The 19,667-nt window shown below is 39.4% G+C and overlaps 1 protein-coding gene and 1 pseudogene across 4 annotated transcripts in view; both read left to right on the forward strand.

Annotated features, from left to right (window-relative positions):
* Positions 1–19,667, forward strand: part of AMPH (amphiphysin) — a 280,138-nt gene that overhangs the window by 83,398 nt on the left and 177,073 nt on the right. The window lies entirely within an intron of this gene.
* LOC126021785 (uncharacterized) lies at positions 330–428 on the forward strand (annotated as a pseudogene).

Genomic DNA, 19,667 nt, shown 5'->3' on the forward strand with positions numbered 1-19,667 from the left:
TTTTGCTGCAACTGTTATAATTTTAGCATTGGCATGGGGGATACTTTTTGGGCCACATCTGGATGTGTTCAGTGCTTACTCCTGACTCTGAGTTCAGGTATGATTTCTGATGGCTCAAGGAACCATTTGGGGTCTTGTGGATTGGACATGGGTCACCCCTGTGTAAGTCAAATGCCCTACTTTCTGTACTGTTGCTGTGAAACTAAATTTTCACTTTTTTTTGAAATAGTTGAATTATATTTCATTATAATAAATGTATTATATCTTCATTATGTAATCATCTACAGAGTGATTTTAATCACTTCTACCGCACAATAGCTAGTGTGTGTTTGCTTTACTTGCTTGTATTCTAAAATTGGAACAATACAGGGACGATTAACATGGCTTCTGTGCAAGGATGACTCATATCTTAGCATTTGCAAATTAACACTTCAGTGAATGTTGGGGTGGATCTAACTTTTTGTGTTGATGTTTTGTATTCTTAGGATAGATACCCAGAAGAGAGATTGCTGGAATTTTTGTTGCTCTGTTTTTAGCTTCTTGAGGAATCTTTATTTTTTTCAATATGATTGTCCCATTGTCTCAACATTGATGTAAGCCTTTCTCTTTTTCCCCCCACATCATCTTTAACTTTTGTTGTTTCTTTTGATATAATTTTCTAGATATTATACCATATACCACTATATACAAGGTGGTATCTCTTTGTAACTTGATTTTTCAGTTGGGCACAATTATAGTTGTCTTCAAATTATTGTTATAGAATTTAGATATTGGGGGTCAGAGCGATAACACAGTAAGGCATTTATATGCCTTGCACATGGCCAACACAGGATGGACCCGGTTCGAATCCCAGCATCCCATATGGTCCCCTGAGCCTGCCAGGAGCAATTTCTGAGCACAGAGCCAAGAATAATCCCTGAGCACCTCCAGATGTGACCCAAAAACAAAACAAAACAAAAAAAAAAGAGTTTAGATATTGGTGATTATTCTTAGTAATTTAGGAAGCTGCATCTAATTCTAAAGATGGCCTTAACAGAATGACCTCTCATTTGCAGCATGTAAAGAAATGTAATGGTGGAGTAATGAATGCCCAAAGACAAAATCAGAGAACATGAGAGATAGTATTTATGGACTTAGAGCTGGGAGTTAGAACAGGGAGGGGAGCAATGTCTGTGGAAGATTTGTTCTGTCAGGAGGGAGAGATGGTGGTGAAAGGTGATAAAGTGTTATCGATGTATGAAGCCCTATCAGCAAGAAGCTGTAAACCACCATGCAAAATGTATTACTTTTTAAAAATGCCTCTTCTAGAAAACAGTCTGGTGGATGGGAGGCAAACAGGTGGGGTTTGTATTGAAGTGAGGCCATTTTTTCCCCTTATTTTGGGCCACACCCAGTGATGCTCAGGGGTTACTCCTGGCCTCTGTACTCAGAAATCAATCCTGGCTTGGGAGACCATATAGGCTGCTGGGGGATCGAACCACAGTCTGTCCTGGGTCAGCTGTGTGCAAGGCAAACATCCTACAGCTGTGTCATCACTCTGGTCCCAAAGTGAAGGCATTAGTGAAGGGATTGGTGTTGAAACATTGCATGCCCAAAACCCAATAATTTTGTGATTTGATGGTGGCTAAAAACAAAAAGAAAAATGGGAACCTAACTGGATTTGCAACTTTTCGATCTTTTAGAATTCATTCTTCTTGATGTTGACCTATGAGTTCAGCTGACTATTGACTTAGCTGCTGTCATAATAAGGAGATGAGGTACAGACAGAAGGCGGGGCAGGACCCGATTGAGCTTTCAGAGAAGAGCTGTGGTTTGCTGTGGTGGAGTAGAGTGTTGGAGGCTGATGAACTGCAGCTGGTTGGACCCCGAGGAGATGGGAAAATACGAGAATTTTACAGTCTGACAATGTGAACGTGCAAAGAGCATGTTTGCTGACTTTAGTTTTTCATTAAGCAATAGATTCTTTGATTCAGAATCTAAAACATTGTAGGACATCTTGCTCTTTACTTGTTGTGGGTCTTTGCTATGCAAGATCAAGAAGGATGCCTGCAAATGAAAGAATACAAAGAAGCTTCTTCTTTTTTATTTAAACAAATTTATTACATACATGATTGTGTTTGGGTTTCAGTCATGTAAAGAACATCACCCATCACCAGTGCAACATTCCCATCACCAATGTCCCAAATCTCCCTCCTCCCCACCCGAACCCCGCATGTACTCTAAACAGGCTCTCCATTTCCCTCATACATTCTCATTATTAGGACAGTTCAAAATGTAGTTATTTCTCTAAACTCATCCCTGTTTGTGGTGAGCTTCATGAGATGAGCTGTAACTTCCAGCTCTTTTCTCTTTTGTGTCTGAAAGTTATTATTGCAAGAATATCTTTCATTTTTCTTAAAACCCATAGATGAGTGAGACCATTCTGCGTCTCTCTCTCTCTCTCTGACTTATTTCACTCAGCATAATAGATTCCATGTACAGAAGCTTCTTAATGCCATGCTCTCTGTCACAGCAGTGGCAATTGTGGGGATAGCGAGTGCTGCACTCTTCGTTCATTTCGCCCTGAGGTTCAGATCTGTGGTCACTGATGGCAGCCAACGTATCACAGGATTAACACCAATCACTTGCCGGTTTCTTTTTTAAGGCACCCTCAAAAATGTGAGAGTTGTTACATATCACATGGTTTTGCATCTCCTAACCTACAAACATCTCTTTAGAAAGAAAATAGACTTTTCACAAACAGATGCTTCTGCAACAGCGTCCTCCCTCAGTCCTAATGTCCTCCCCCCCGCCCCCCGACCATTCCTGAAGACTAAAAATAGCATTAATGACCAGGTTTGAAATGACTTCTTGGGCCCGGAGAGACAGCACAGCGGTGTTTGCCTTGCAAGCAGCCGATCCAGGACCAAAGGTGTTTGGTTCGAATCCCGGTGTCCCATAGGGTCCCCCGTGCCTGCCAGGAGCTTTTTCTGAGCAGACAGCCAGGAGTAACCCCTGAGCACCGCTGGGTGTGGCCCCCCCCCCAAAGAAAAAAGAAAAAAAGAAATGACTTCTTGGATAAAATCTGAGTATAAGTTGGTGCTGGAGACTACTAAGCAAGTCCAGAAAAGTTTCAGGGAGCAATAGCACAGTGGATAGGGTGTTTGGCTTGCACACAGCCAACCTGGGTTCCAAATCGGCATCCCAGACGGTCCCCCAAGCCTACCAGAAGTTATTCCTGTCGCACAGAGTAAACCCTCTGAGCACTGCCACAACTTTTTGTTGTGGTCCAGAAACCAAGAAATACATAATTTTAGACAGCCTTCATTACAATGGGGAAAACAGAAAAAAATTCCGCCTCCCCCAATAAAACAAGAAAGCTTTTTTTTTTAAAATACTCCTTTATTTGGAAACAGAAAGACTTTGAGACTATCTTCAACTTCTTACATGGCCCAAGACAAGTTAAAACATTCTGTGAATCTCAATTTTCTATAAAATGATGCACATAAACATCCCAAAGCTTAACTTCTGCAACCAGACTGCCATTATCAACCACAGAATGGCAGAGGCAAAAAGGCCTGGAGTAATAATAGAATGTACTGTACAGATAGTGGCATTTTGGTGTTGGTGTGGTAGGGTAATATTGTACCCCTAAAATATTTCACTCTTTTAAACCATTATTACCCTTATTTTGATATAAGATGCTCCTAGGGCTGCTACAGAAATAAATATAAAGATTCAATTAAAAGCATCTAAATTCATGCCTGCTATTTTCCAGAAAGTTTTTTTTTAATATTTTATTTAAACACCTTGGTTACAAACGTGATTGTGGTTGGGTTTCAGTCATACAAAGTTTTAATTCACTTAGTAAACTATAATGCAAATAGGGGCTGAATTTCAAGACCAGATTGCCAAGGCATGAATCTCCGTGAAGTCCTGTTCTCTGATTTTTGGACACAGACCTGTACTGTGGTATTTTCGTAATAGAGAGTAATAGGTGCCATAGGGTAGTATGAGACCCTCAGTACCTACCATTCTGCCTTCCTACCCAAAGTCCTGTGGCCTGCAGCTCTTCTCTGCACTCGCCACTGCCACTGCTTTTGTGGATGCCCTTTTTGCAGGAACTCTGTACAGAGATTTCAAGCAGGGACAGAACTTGCTTTAGCAATTACATTGATGTAGAACATTTGGAGAGTTCCTAGTCTCTCTAGCAATCACTTTTTTTATATCTTAAATGTTTAATGAAGTTTTTTTGTTTTACCCCATTGTACTGAAGCTCTCTAAAATAACTTGATTAATTTATTTTTTGTTTTTTGGTTTTTTTGGGTGTGGGCGCCACAACCCACAGTGCTCAGATTACTCTTGGCTCTGAACTCAAAGATCACTCCTGTAATCTGTTTACTGTGGGGTGTCATATGAGGTGCCAGGGATCTAACCTGGTTGACAGCATGCAAGGAAAACTCCCTACTTACTATACTATTGTTTGAGCACCCAATTACAGTTCTGTTTTTTCATAACAGAACATGAATATCACTAACAAGGGACCTTTGTCCTTCTGGATCACAACTGTATCCCCAGAAATTGACTCCTTAGTTGGGTCAGAATCTATTACACTTAAATTTACAATAGCTATCGTGGTTGTGTCTACCACCTGTGATTGTGTGCTTTTAATATTTGTAGAATGAATAATTTATTTGACTATCAGAGCATCATGATTCTGTTTACTTTTCTCCTTTTTGACTGCCTAGCACTGTAACCATCTTAGTTCAATTTTTTCTTATTTTTCATTCCTCAATGTGTGCTCTCTATTCCTATGCCAGGATTTCTTGTTCCCTACTTTATAAAAGTATTCCCTTTACTCTCAAAATGACGGTGCCTGGATCCTTCATCACTTGGCATATATCATTTTATGGCATATAACATTTTTCCAGTTTTGTCTTCTGGCATGGTCTATCCCATCATTGAACAACAGTGAGGAATGGTATTATTCTGCATTGATGGCTGGTGTTACTCTACACTTGTGGCTGTTTCTTGTGCCTATATTTTGTTTAATTAACAATGTTTGAGGGTTTATTTCATGCTAAACTCTAGGTATTGATGAAACAGCATGTAAATACACTTGTGCTGTAGGGAGCTTGTCATGGGGGGAATGTAAGATGAGAAATTACTAAGTTTGAGTAGTAAGATTTGCTATGAAGAAAAATAAAACAGAGCTGGGTGTTGAGGGGAAAGGAATAGAGAGGTGGGGTGACTTGTGTTTGTTTGTTTGTTTGTTTGACTTTGCCCAGTTACTCTTTCTCTTCCCTTCTACATTACACAATTTCTCTCATTCAAGGTTCTTGCTCCCCAGAAAGCTTCCCTTGACAGCTGATCCAGGGCCTTTCACCTAGATGAATAAGCCTCCCCTATATTCCAGAGTATCCATTATGTGATTGCTTCACACTGGCTGGGAAAAATCCTGAGTACATTTCTAATCCAAACCCAAGCTCTGAATTCATGAAGGCTGGAACAGGCAGGTGTTCACTAGTCTTTCCTTTCTTGCTCCTAGCATGGCCTAGCATATAGCTGCTGTTTAGTAAGATTTATTGTAATCAACAGTATTTATTGTTTAGTACAAAGCCTAGAAAGAAGCTTCTTATTGGGTCAGTGATCCAGGAGAGCCTGCACTGAGTTTGTTTGGTCTCCTGTTGAGCTAGGTTGATAATGTTAACAGTGCCTAGCACAGCCCTTCCTGCTGGGGTTCCTCATCTTGAAGCCATAGTGATGGTAGTTGTGGAGTCTTCCAGGCTGTCTTTATTCCATTAATACTGATTGGGTTCTATGCTGCTTTCCTATTGCATTGGTCACAGTGAATGAGTCTTTCTAATTCACATCTTGTGTACTCCACTGGGACCTTTCTGAGGGATCCAGGTGGGTATGGCCCTTTGCCTTCCCTGTCAAAGCTTTCCCCATCATAGTCGTTATTACTGGTTGTGTAGATTTTTGTGCGAGTGTTTCAGGAAGACTTCCAGTGTCACAGTGTCATAACCACTGCCACTGCTATAATTTAGGGGTCAAGGGCTTCTTATTACCACAGCTGCCTTTTGTTGGAAATTGTAGATTGGAGCTAGGATTAAGTTGAGATAGTTGCACTTTGCTTGAGGGCTGCCAAGCTTCTTTTGGCTGAGTTCAGTGTGACATCTCAATGTTTGTATCCATGAGTTATTAAGAAGGGAGGTACCTCCCTAATGCCTTAGTGACCATATATTTTGAAAACCTGGATGGACTGGGTTGGTATGAAATACGGTGGATGGTATGTGGATTTTATAACCTAGGAATAGGTGGAAATGGGATTTCCTGTCAGTACAAATCCCAAGGTAGCCTTCCACAGGCTGCATGAGCATGGGCCAGCATACATGCAGACAGGGCCAGCATACATTGCAGCATACATTGTGCCAGGTGAGTCTAAAAACTTATTCTTAAACCATTCATGAATTAGTCTTAAAAAGGAATCAGGAAAACAAAATGTAATGTCAAAAATAATAATTAATAAAAAGAATTTATTCACATCTGACAAACAAGCACCATTTTTTTTTTTTTTGCTTTTCAGCCAGTGATAGAGGCCTGTTTGATACTGGCTAGGCTGAGCATCTTTGCTTTTAGGGTACCAGAGCTCCCCAGGTTTGGAGCACCTTTCCCCAATGCCTTCAGTAAAACAATGTTTTGAAATGCTACTTTAATAGAAGTATTCCACGGTCAAAAGATTTTTGTACTGCACTGCATTTTACATCTCCCTCTTAAAAAAAATGTGTCTGGCATACTAAGACTGTATGAGGTCATCTGAATAATACTGAGGGTGTTATTATTTAAATGTGCACTCATTTCTCTTTTGTCTTCCAAGTAGTTATGTAGTCTGCTAGGTGACTCAGTCCTCAAGAGATTGGGCCAGTCTAGCTCATATTCATAACAAAACTCATTTTGGGCTGGAGCTATAGCACAGCAGTAGGGCATTTGCCTTGCACTCGCTGGCCCAGGATGGACCTGGGTTCTATCCCCAGCGTTCCCTGTGGTCCTCCAAATCAGGAATGATTTCTGAGTACATAGCCAGGAGTAACCCCTGAGCGCCAGCGGGTGTGCCCCACCCCCCAAAAAAATAAAAGGAAAAAATAAAGAAAGCTCATTTTAATTGCTCACGTAAGCAACTAAAATGATATTCAAGTATAATTCAGCTTAACATTATCAGTTCCCTAGTTTGTAGTTTAACATTAAAGAGTTTCCCCACTGAACTTTCTCCCCTTTTCTGCCACCATCCACCAACCCCTGGAACAAGGAATGAAGGGAGTGGTGAGAAAGTGCTCATTGATAGCTAGATAGATAGGATTGAAGGAGGCAGTAACTAGATTTCTCTCACAGGGCCAAACATGGAGTCTTATTTGTAGCCTGACACAGACAATGGGGCATTTGTTAATGGATTGTTTGGCTTGGGGGGAAGAAATAAAGATTAGTCCAGTGTTCATGACACTGTTGCAACTACTGGGTTAAAGCCTATTTTTAAAATTTTTATGTAAAAATTTTTCATAGGATTTGTGACAGAGAAATTTGTTCGAATTTACAGCATGATTGTCTGCTATAAAAGCCCTCTGCAGCACAAGTGTCTTGAAACATTGGTTCTGAAATCCCAAACCAGATGTTACTCATCTGCTTTCAGCTGTTGTTTCTGCCTGAAAGGGCAGGATCATCCATCAGGGACTTAAAGCAAGCCAGTGGTTATAATTATTTCAGCGGATGGCCAGAAAAAACTTTAGGGGTGGATTGGCTTTATTTGAACAAAGTCATTAATGTTTTTAAGCCAGAAAGCTGAATTTTTGGTATGAGATATCTCATTGTTGTTTTGATTTGCATTGCTCTGATGACGTGTAGCATTTTTTTCATGTTCCTTTTGGTTATCTGTATTTCTTCTTTGAGGAAGTTTCTGTTCATCTCTTCTCCCCATTTTTTGTTATTGTTTTTTTTTGGAGGGGGGGCACACCCGGCAGCGCTCAGGGGCTACTCCTGGCTCTGTGCTCAGTAATCGCTCCTGGCAGGCACAGGGGACCACATGGAATGCCGAGATTTGAACCAACATTGGTCCTGGGTCAGCTGCTTGCAAGGCAAAAGCCCTACCACTGTGCTATCTTCCGGCCCCTCTTCTCCCTATCTTTTGATGGTGTTAGATGTTATGTTTTTATTAAGCTCTAACAGTGAGATAATGACCCCTTTTCAGATAAGTATTGGGTAAATAGTTGCTATTCAATGGGAAGAATTTTAATTTTAGTAACCATGTCCTTTGAGGTGCAGAAGCTTCTCAGTTCAATGTAGTCTCATTTGTTTATTTCTGCTTCCACTTGCTTGATCAGTGGTGTTTTATCTTTGCACATGCCTTTAGCTTCCATGTCATAAAGTATTCTGCCTTTATTTTCCTCTGTGTACTTTTTGGTTTCATTCTGATATGAAGATCTTTAATTCATTTTTTATTTGGCTTTTGAGAAAGAGAGGTCTGAGTTCACGTTTTTGTATATAGCTGACAATGTTGAAGAGGCATTCCTCACTCCACTTTGTATTTCTTGTTCCTTTATGTGCATATGATTAATTGATCATATACAGAGACTGGCACACATCAAAAAAGAACAAAAACAATCATTGCTGGTGCAGATGTGGGAGAAAAGGACTCTCGTTCACTACCAGTGGACATATCAACTAGTTCTGACTTTTAGGAAAACAATATGGATATTCTTCAAAAAATGAGAAACTCCATATAATGCAGCAATATCATACTTAAGAATATACCCTAACGGACCACAAATAAAATGCAGAAAGCCTTCTATATATCTACGTTCTTGGTAGAACTATTTACAATAGCCAGCATCTGGAAACAGCCCAAGTGTCTGAGAACAGATGCATGGATAGAAATATCATAGTACATCTACACAATGAAATACTATACAGGTGTTAGGATAAATGCAGTTGTGAAATTTGCTTACACATGAAGGATATGGAGAGTATTAATGCTAAGCAAAATGAATTAGAGGGAGAAAGATAAACACAGAATGATTACAGTCATATGTGGAATATTAAAAAATAATATGCAATAATATCCAGAGACAATAGATATGAGAGCCAAGAGACCAGTCCAGGGTAGGAAGCTTGGCACAAATAGCAGGAGAGACAGGTTAGAGAAGGGACCACTATGACAATGTTAGTTGGAAATGATGATTCTGGATAAGAACTGGATGCTGAAAGGAGATACTTCATGTGTTAAGAGTATTCCTTACTGTTACGTTACGTTTTACGTATCCAGAATCTTTATTTTGTATTGTGCCCTTTCCCACATCCCTACAAAGCTCTTTTTTATCCCTTTACTCTCTATCCCCCCCAAACATCTCTAATCTACATTACTCTTTTTAATCAGTAGTGTACAAGCCTTATCACAGACCAAAGCCGTGTATTGTGTGTAACAACCCCAAACTGTTTCAAGATACATAAAATGGACACGTATTTCTTTAGAATATTTTGTGTTTTTTCTCTGACAGCTATAATTCTTACTAAATGTTGTCGTATATAGTGATGATTCTAACCACTTTTCATCTTCTCTTTTTGAGCTGTTTAACAAGGAATCTTAGAGAAAGAGTCCCCCAGATTAATGCTTATGATTGAACCATAATTGTTCTTATCACCCCCATATGCGCCAAGAACACCACGTGGCATTGCTCCTTTTTTGCATAGGCACATTAAAATGGGAAAATACTATACATATAAATAAGATCCTATCTAATAGAGATTGGTACAGACAAATCTTATAGTGCAAAGGGACCTTACACCCTGAACATTGACATAACGACCTGGCACAGACCTCAGAAGAAAGGGCATTTCCCTGAACCAGGGAAGCTATCCACAAAACATCCAGGCTGGTCTATAGCATCACATGGAAGCAATCCTCTACCAAGGAAGACTCTACACTGCTCAGACATTGTCCTGCACAAAAGAGACTTCCATTAACACTGAGAAGACTTAACAACAACAACGACCTGCTTACAGGACAGAGCTCCCTGCGTTGCACTTTGACTGTGAGGTGAAACCAGAGGACGCTCCACATCCTGACTTCAATGTTGGATATACAGATTCCAGGATCTTTAATACAGAAGCTTGATACCAACAACAGAGACTGTGTGAAAAATATAAGTGTGTTGGCACTACAGACAATGTCTTGGATTGGACGATCTAGCTTGCCTGGAGCCTAGAGTTGGTCTTGTGCCAGGAACCTTCAGGGGTCAGGTCTTTTTGTATTTAGACCAAGGTTATTTCTTTCCATGTCCCTCATATTTTGGTGGGCCTATGCAAACAACAATTGCCACTCTAACACCATTTTTGCTGTGCTCCTTTGACTCTAATCTTTAAAAAGAACCCACTTAAGATTTGAGGTTAACTTAAGCTAATATGCATGAATATGGAAATGTAAAAAAAATGCTATGCCTATAATGTTTAAGGAGTTATGTAAGTTTTATGGATTTAGATTGCCTTGTGTGCTGTTAAGAAATATTACAGTGTGTTACAATCTTAATGTTCTTTGGATGAAATTTCAAAGTTGGGATATCAGCAAGGGGACTTCTGAGAATTATGTTATGTATTGTCCTTCCATTGTAACTTTACCTTGTCCTCTTTCTTTGCATCCTTGTTCTCATAATTAAAAATAAAAAATTAAAAAAAAAGATATGCATGGTACCCCTTCAGTAACAATATTGTAAGTGACAATGTGTAAAAGAAAAAAAGAGAGGTAAGAGAAATTATATTTGCCCAAGAGGAGTTGGAATGGTGTTAGATATTGTATGACTGAAACTCAAACAACTTTGTAACTGTATCTTACAGTTATTCATTTTAAGAATTTATTTGTTAAAGCTAAAAAGATACCTAAATTTAATTCACATATTCTAGACAAAAATATGGGGCTAGTCAGAATGATTCTACTTCCTATGGAGTGCTTTGCAAAATCATCTTTTTATAAAAATTTAATTGTGATGACTTGGTTAAAATGCAATAAACTGCATATCACTCCTGCCCAGTAACTGGCCAGAATATTCACCCAGTCAACCTTTTAAGAGAAAGGGGCAATGCTTAAGGGAGATCAGGCTTCTTTATTAATTTCAGGCTTATATATCATGATTACTTCTGGCCAGTGCCCTGAAAGGGAGAGGATTGAGGCTGTTGTTGATGGTGATGACAAGGAGAGAGCAGGAAGTCCCCAACCTCTCTCCTACTGGCTGGCCTATGTGAATTCCAGATTGGAGTCAGAGGGCAGAGCTGTAGCTTCCTGGAGCTGAGCTGAGTGATGGGCCCAGTGAGAAACTGGCAGGGCACATGTAGAGTTTGCTCCCTGCCAGGGCCTGCAAAGACTTCAGGAGCAGCTTGAAGTCCTTAAGCAGGAATTGTTGGAGGGTTTCCCCAAACAGTTGTGCCTGGTACACACATTCTGTTGTGCATTAATTCTATATGAAGTGTGGTGAATGCGATTAGAGAAATAACTACACTAACAACTACCATGACAATGTTAATGAGTGAGAGGAGTAGAATGCCTGTCTCGGATACAGGCAGAGGGTGGTGAAGGAGAGAGATGGGGGACCTTGGTGGTGGAAATGTTTGTTGCACCAGTGAAGGAAGGTGATTTTTTTTATGACTGAAACCCAACTTTAATCATATTTGTAATTACAGCGCTTAAATTAATATATTATTATAAAATATAAAAATAAATATAATTAGTTCTCTGCAAAGTGCTTCTTAAAACTTCAGATAGCATTTATAAGACATTTATCATGGCAGGCACCAGAAATTTAAATTTAAATAATGCTATACTGCCATATTATTTTAAAGTTATCAAAAAGAAAAAAAATAGCAGAACCCCCCCCCCAATATTCTCATGGGTTGAGATGTTACTTGGAGGGGTAGAGCATGTACCCAGCATGAGTGAGGTCTTGAATTCAATTCCCAGTAATGCAGGCTAGCCTGCTCTGATCACTTTATTTTAGGCTTGGCCTCTGGTGGCCACAGGACACTACCAGGCCCAGAATATTATAGTGCCACGTGTAAGCACTGGACAATCAGGCTCATACCACAAGTCTGATCAGGCTTCTTCAAGAGGAGCACCCAAGCCCCCTGAATCCCAGTGTGTGTGACTCTGATTAGAAACGAAGAAGACCCTCCAAGTATTCCCAAGTGACAGACTATTGTCTGCAATATAACCCAAATGAATGTATCTTTAACTCAACATTTCTTTGGACTTTTATTTAAAAAGTTCTGCAAAGTTTGCGCCTAATTTTCTACAACATCCATGTTGAACTCTAGCAGCCTGCTGATTCCAGCTGAGAAATTGAAATTAATCTGAAAGCTGGGCCTCCTGTGAGGCTGTGCCTAATAATTTATTCAATAATCATTTCCCTGTAGATTGGGCCATAAAAATTGCTGCAGAGAACTGGAAATATGGAGATGGGTTCAGAACGACTTAGCAATACATGGTTTCCTAGTTGGTGGGTTGATGGAGGTCGCTTGTTCTGTGGGTGATGAGTGCTTTCAGTGCCGCGTGCCAGAGCAGAAGGCTGTGTGTAACAGAAGGAGCAAGTAGCAGTGCTTTTTCACTGTCTTTCCAGCACCTTCTGTCACCCCACTTGTAGTCCTCCTAAGAGAGAATGGTCATGAGGATATAAAGAATTCTTTCTTGAGCATATACCTCTGGCAAAAGAAAAGAAAGCAAACAAAACAGGAACAAACGGAGCTGAGTGAGAATGCTGTGCTCAGCCCTGTAGTAGGATGCACTTTTTAGGGAAAATCTGGTTCAGTTTTCAACCTATTCACAATCTCTTATTTTTCTATCTCTGTCTTTCTGACTTCCACTATAATCTGTACTCCACAATTTTTCTTTTGTATTGTGTGTGAGTGTGTATGTGTTTCTTCACAGCGAAGGTCCTGTGAGGAAAGTCTTGCTCCCAGTGAACCCCTGGGTAGGTTTCTAGAACCAGAGCTCCACCTTGGTCCGGAAGCATAACAGGAGCTGAGCAGTTTGCTTTCTTGAAAACACCTGGCCATCGGCACAGGGCAAAATATCTTGTTCTAGGTAAGCCACTCAAGGTTTAATTTGAAGAATTTCTGGAGCTTGTCTAACTGAACTATGTTTATAGGAGACAGCTGTCGGGCTTTCAGAGGAGCCCCTTTGGGAAGGAAAATTAGGTCCTTTCTAAAGGCATTAGGGAAGAATGCAGAATCCTTAACAGATTCCATGACCACATGTTTTGGTATAAACAATATAACCTAGATTGGATATTGATACTGTCAGCATACATAGAAAAACATCTTCCTAAATCAAGGGGATCCAACCCAGAGGTTAGAGAGAAACGATTGGATTCTCTTGAGAAGATGGGTTTGCAGATGCAGGGGCACAATAGCTGTTCATCTTTGCTAGGTCATTATTCTTCAAGCCAGAGGACAAGGTGGATTTTCAACAAGAAGGGTTTGGGGACTAGAGAAGAGAGCAGAATGTTGGAATAAGGTTCCTCACCATGATTATATGATTACAAAGCAGGATTACAAAACAGAGCTTTGTGGCTGTTTCTTACTGGATGTGGTTTTCACTTATTTACCTTCCAGGCTCCTTGAATTTTTCCTCCCTGACTTTCTAGTTTCCAGTTGCTTTAGGACCTATTTCTGTGGTAGATTTGCATTTTCTCTCTACTATTATTGTCAAAAGTCTTGAGCTTTCAGGCTTATAAACTAGGACAAGGGGCTATGAATATTCTTTCTTTCACCTATTCTTATATCCCAAAAGTGTCTCCAAGAACTAGCAGGAAAATTCACATATGCTCTTGGGATTGGGTATTTAATGAAAATAAACCTCACAGAAGATCAGACGAAGGGCAAAGTGTAGGACTTTGACAGGTACATGGACCACTACAGAGGATGATCTGTCTTACTCCTCTCAAATCAGCGCATGTCAAAGCCACTTCTATAAGTTCTGAAATACAATGAAGAAGAGGTGAAGGGTGGGAAACTGCAGAACATAGGAAGTGTCCTGCTAATTATTGACACTTTTCTAGTGTATCTGATGGCCTCCATCTAGTCCTTGGTCTGGAAACTTTGCTCTTTCAGAGCCTGCACTTATCAATGCTCTCTGACCTTGAAGATCATTAGTCTTAGGGCAGATGAGTGAATTAATCATCTGCTTGGCCAGGGTGGCAGACACACACGAGACTGTGTCCTTCCATGAAATTGCCTCTTGGATTTACAGAAAATATATATGTAATTTAAATGCTCATCTTGTTATTGGTATGTTTTGGTTTTAATTTGCAACAGGACCTCATACATATGATTCATACATTCTACTTAGCCCTGTATTTAACTCATCTTTTCTTTATAAAGGCGGAAAGTGAAAACAGAGGGCAACCACCTTATTTAAAAAAGACTGATTAAATTCTGTAATTCTTGACTTGAGAGTCTGGATTACAGACACACGAATTACCCAAAGTTAGACGTTTCTCTGGTTTGAGCTCTTATTCAATAGATAAACTCTCTAAAATATTTTGATGGTGATTCCTGGCAGATTCTTTTGGTTAAAAAAATCTGTTCTCTGTTCTCAGCATCTAGCCACATATAAAATAAGCCTGCCTGTCCCACACAGCCTTCATCTTGAATTCCTTCTTGTTCTATATCTTTCCTTCTTCAATTACAAAATTTCTCGTATTTCTTGCTCTGGTGAGGTCCTGTGACTCATCCTTACTGTGTCTTGCTTTGAGTTTCACCATGTAAGTCATTTCCCATATGGTAGAAAAATACTGTGAATTTTTCCTTTGACTTATCTCAAATACTTTGTAAAAATTTCCAGTATAATATTCCTTTCCTGATTTCAAATTCAGACAAGGTCCCTGGTATTTGATTCAAATAGTGGAGCCCATGCCTAGCCAGAGATGCTGGATTTGATCCTCAGTAGCAACATCAAGAGTGACTTTCCCCAGAAAACTAATAAAATTAAGAGAGGGAAAATTACTCTCTTATTACTACAGTAGGATTTAATTTGTACTAGATTTGACTTAAATTTGATCAGAATTTTGATGTGTAGTATTAGAGAAGCTCTTTAAACCAAACCACTCTAGGTTCTCAAGGATTTTACATAGGATTTTTTATGTATATGTGGCCCAAAAAAGAATGCCAGATTCACACCATTAGAGCATCCCCAGAAAACCAAGATGGGGAACTGCATACTTTAGGACATACGAAAAGAGGATCTATTGGTTGAAATGATCCAAGCAATATTCTTACTTTTCCCTCCTATTACTTTTTTATGTTTAGGTTAGGATATCTTTTAAAATCAGAACTTCTGAACTCTGGGCTGAGAATGAAGGATAAACATGCAGCCAGCTCCAAAGGAGTATTTCAGAGTCCCATGGAAAGGACGTGCAGCCTGTAAAGCTTATTCAACTTAGAATGTTATTTATTTTGCATTTGAAAAAAAGCCACAGAATAGTGAAAAAATTTTGTTATTTTAAAATAGTCAGTGTAGATGGAGTCATTAGTGAAATAAATTCTAAACTAGAATGCACAGGTTACTGAAATGTTTGATTTTTGCCTGTAAGTGGAGGACAAATTATGGCATCAAAATGTAACTATCAAGTGTATAGTATATAGCAATTCTTCTGTATATCAATGGTGCCAAGCCATCAAGGTTTAATTGGTATTTATAATATTACTGGTATAAAAGTAAATGAGAGGAGTCACTGAAAAATGAGCCTACATTGAAAATTCACTGTCAAATACTGACATACATCCAGGTAAAATATGTATTTTTAATCATCTTATTTCTACATTTCAGTGTCTTTTGTGCCAGAAAGTAGCTGCTATCCAGCAGATAGATCTTATCACTGACATCAAAGGTACTACTGAGAAAATTCAAGACTGTGATTCACTGTAATTCAATTTAAAAAAGAAGAAAAATTCAAAGCTGCTTATATGAAGGCAACTGCATTTATGGTCCCACCTCAGCTGGTTTCAGCAAATGCCCTGATCCATATTTATGGTTCTTTTTTTGGGGGGGGCACACCTTGGGGGACCGTATTGGACTCCGGTGGGTAGAACCATGGTCTGTCCTAAGTTAGCCGTGTGCAAGGCAAATGCCCTACCGCTTGTGCCACCACTCTGGCCTTATGGTTCTTAAGCATTTCCAAGTCCACAAGCATTTTCCTCACCTTGGAGTTGGCCACAACCATGTGTGGCCTGAAAATCAAACAAACCAACCAGTCCCCAAATAAAAAGTGAATCTCTTTAACAACTCTGTAGGTTATTCTTAACTCTTAGAACAGTGAGTTCATTCCCTTTATCAACAAATTAATTTCTGGAAATTATATATTAAATAATTTTATTTATTTATTTTTACAGTTATACTCTTGTCTACTTCATCCCTTACTACCCTAGCCAGATTGTACAATAACTGGCTTTCTGGAGAGAATCCAAGAGTTACTTCCATTCCTTTTCGCTACATGTAGCATTTGTCTTTGGATAGAAGTTTTTTAAAATGTATTTTAATTGAAAGAATTAAAGCACCATTAGTTACAAAGTCATTCATACTTGAGAGATAATTGTTCCAACACCAATCCCACCACCAGGGTCAATTTCCCTCCACAAGTGTCCTCATGTCCCCTCCCATACTTTTCCTGCCCAGTCTGCCATCTTGACATCAAGGCATCTTTTGAAGCTTGGTTGTGAAAGTTTGGGTCTCATGATTTCAGTGTTGTTGATTCTGTGATCTGGATAGTTAGCTCTGTCCTTCCTTAATACCACTAATGAATGTACCTCCCTGAATCCCTTTAACCTCTACCCTTCTCATTATTTCTCATCTGTCTTTTTCCCCGTCTACTCTATTACTTTTCTTCTCACTACATTCTGAGGCCAAATTTTGTATGAAAAATTTCATGAAAATGGGGCTGGAGGGGTGGTTCCAGTGGTAGGGTGTTTGCCTTGCATGTGGCTAACCTATGACGAACCGTGGTTCAATCCCCTGGCGTCCCATGTGGTCCCCAAGCCAGGGGCGATTTCTGAGCATATCGCCAGGAGGAACCCCTGAGTGTCATCAGGTGTGGCCCAAAACCAAAAATAAAAAAATTCATGAAAAAATTTGAGCTAACGACTTTATGTGCTGATACAAGTTTTTGATCTTGGTTTCTTTCTTTTTTGGGGGGGAGGGGGCGTATCTGGAGGCACTCGAATTTTACTCCTGGATTTGCACCCAGGAATTATTCCGTGGGGCTCAGGTGATCATCTGGGATAATGAGGATCAAACCTGGATCAGCTATGCTCAAGACTAATGCCCTACCTGCTGTACTCTGGCACTTTTACAGTATTACAGTATTTACAATCTTCACCCTTGTAGTTTTCTTCTTCCTGGGAGTTTGATCATAGCCAGAGTAAGGGATACGCTTCTTATCTCCAGTCAATTCTTTTGCCTTGCTGAGTAGGCTTTAACTGCTTTCCTTTTGTGTGTACTTGTGCTTCTCTATCTATCTCCCGTATCCCACTGTTCAATACTCTCTCTGTGTATCTCTCATGCTTGTCAGCACCCTTTGAAATGGCAGTAGATGATTTTGTAGCAACATCCTTACTATTACTAGAGTAATTCCTTTTTTTCTTCTGAGCAGATCCATGCATTCCTAGCGTCTACTCCATTTATTTTCTGATTAAGTGTCTGCATTTTGGTTGAAACTTGAATACATAAATCCTTTACTTCTAAAATTATATCTTTGACCTAAGTTTTATCCTTGCTTATCTTATTAGAGGCCCTTTTGTGATTCCCTATTCTTGTCCTGCAACATATCTAGTATCTTTCATAACTTCTTATCCATAGACACTATATCACTGGTGAAATGATTCTACAGAAATTTTGACACTAATTGTATCTGAGGGGCTTTAATTATATGCCTGACACCATCGCTTAGCATCTCCATACTCTCAACAGTTCCCAGAAAACTATTGCAGTTAATTTTCTCTCCTGTCACATGTGACACTGAGTCAGACTGGGGGATGTCTAGGGTAGCCTCAAGAGATGTTTCTTTTGTGTTTCAAGACACTCTGTACCATATTTCAATCAATTAATAATATATATTTAAATATATGAGGAGAGGGGCGAGAGCAATAATATAGTGGTGCTTTTGCCTTGCATATAGGTGAGTTTGGTTCCAATATCCCATATGTTCCCTTGTCCCTACTAGGAGTGATCATAGAGTACAGTCAGGAGCAATCACCGGGTTTTGCCCAATACTTCATCAGATAATAAATACATAAATGTACTAGGACATAGTGTTCTGATATTAGGATTAAAAATTGTTCATATTTTTCCTGAACCTATAACCGAGAACAAATTATGGAAAATACCGAAGAAAATTATGAAGAAAGAAATACAACCCTAACAGTCAAACTTTTGTTATTTCAAATTCTACATGCTAATCACAAATTGGTTTGGGTTGAAAGAACATTAATAAAATCATAAACAGATTTTTTAATTATTACTATTTTTTAAAATTAGGAACACTGGGGAGCTGAACACTGAACAGCAGGTAGGGCATTGCCTTGCACATGGCCATCAAAGTTGAATCCCTGGCATCCTATATGGTCCCCTGATCCTGCCAGCAGTGATTTCTCAGTGCAAACCAGGTGTAATCCCTGAGCACCCCCCAAAAATTTAGGAACAATGATTTACAAAGCTGTTTATAATAGTCTTAAGCTTTTTTTTTTTTTTCTGGTTCGAATTTCTCCAGGTTCATGAAAGTGCTGGTACATTAAATCTTGACCACAATTAACTTACATGTTTTCAAAGAATACGCGTCAAATGAGAAAAGATGTTAGTGGTCTAGATGGAGGGAACATTGTGGAATTTTCAAAATGAAATAGAATAAACAGTGAAAAGTAGGGGCCAGAGCATTAGCACAGCAGTAGAACATTTGCCTTGCACGTGGCTGACTTAGGAGGGACCTGGGTTCAATCCTCGAATCTCATATGATCCCCTGAGCCAGTAGTAATTTCTGAGCGCATGGCCAGGAGTAATCCCTTAGCATCACCAGGTGTGGCCCCAAAACAAACAAATAAGCAAACAAATCATGTAACTGTGAACAGTAAAGCCAGGAGCAAACATGCTATTCTTACATTTCAACATTTTATTTGCCATCATGTGTTTGTACACTATTTCAGTGTAGGGGACAACCTCTTTATTTTATCATGTGTTCAAAGACTGTCTTTCAATAGAGTCTCTCTTTATTAAAAAATATTTTCTTGGGGCCTGAGAGATAGCACAGCAGTAGAGGGAGAGCATTTGTCTTGCATGCGACCAACACAGGACAGACTCTGGTTTGCTTCTCGGCATCTCATATGGTCCCCTGAGCCTGCCAGAAGCGATTTTTGAACGCAGAGCCAGGAGTAACCCTGGAACGCTGCTGGGTGTGACCCAAAAGCAAAAAGAAATTTTTTCTTATTTATAGTTTAGGATGTTACATTAAAGTTTTATTCTATTGATATGCAAATCTATCAGAGTGCTCCACCCTCCACTATTCTCTTCTTTAAAATATTGCAATATTTTAATTGGTTACCATGAGATACAGTTATAAATTTGTTCACAATTGCGTTTCAGTCATACAGTGTCCAACACCTTTGCA

The sequence above is a fragment of the Suncus etruscus genome, chromosome 10, assembly GCF_024139225.1.
Source record: "Suncus etruscus isolate mSunEtr1 chromosome 10, mSunEtr1.pri.cur, whole genome shotgun sequence".
Classification (NCBI taxonomy): domain Eukaryota; kingdom Metazoa; phylum Chordata; class Mammalia; order Eulipotyphla; family Soricidae; genus Suncus; species Suncus etruscus.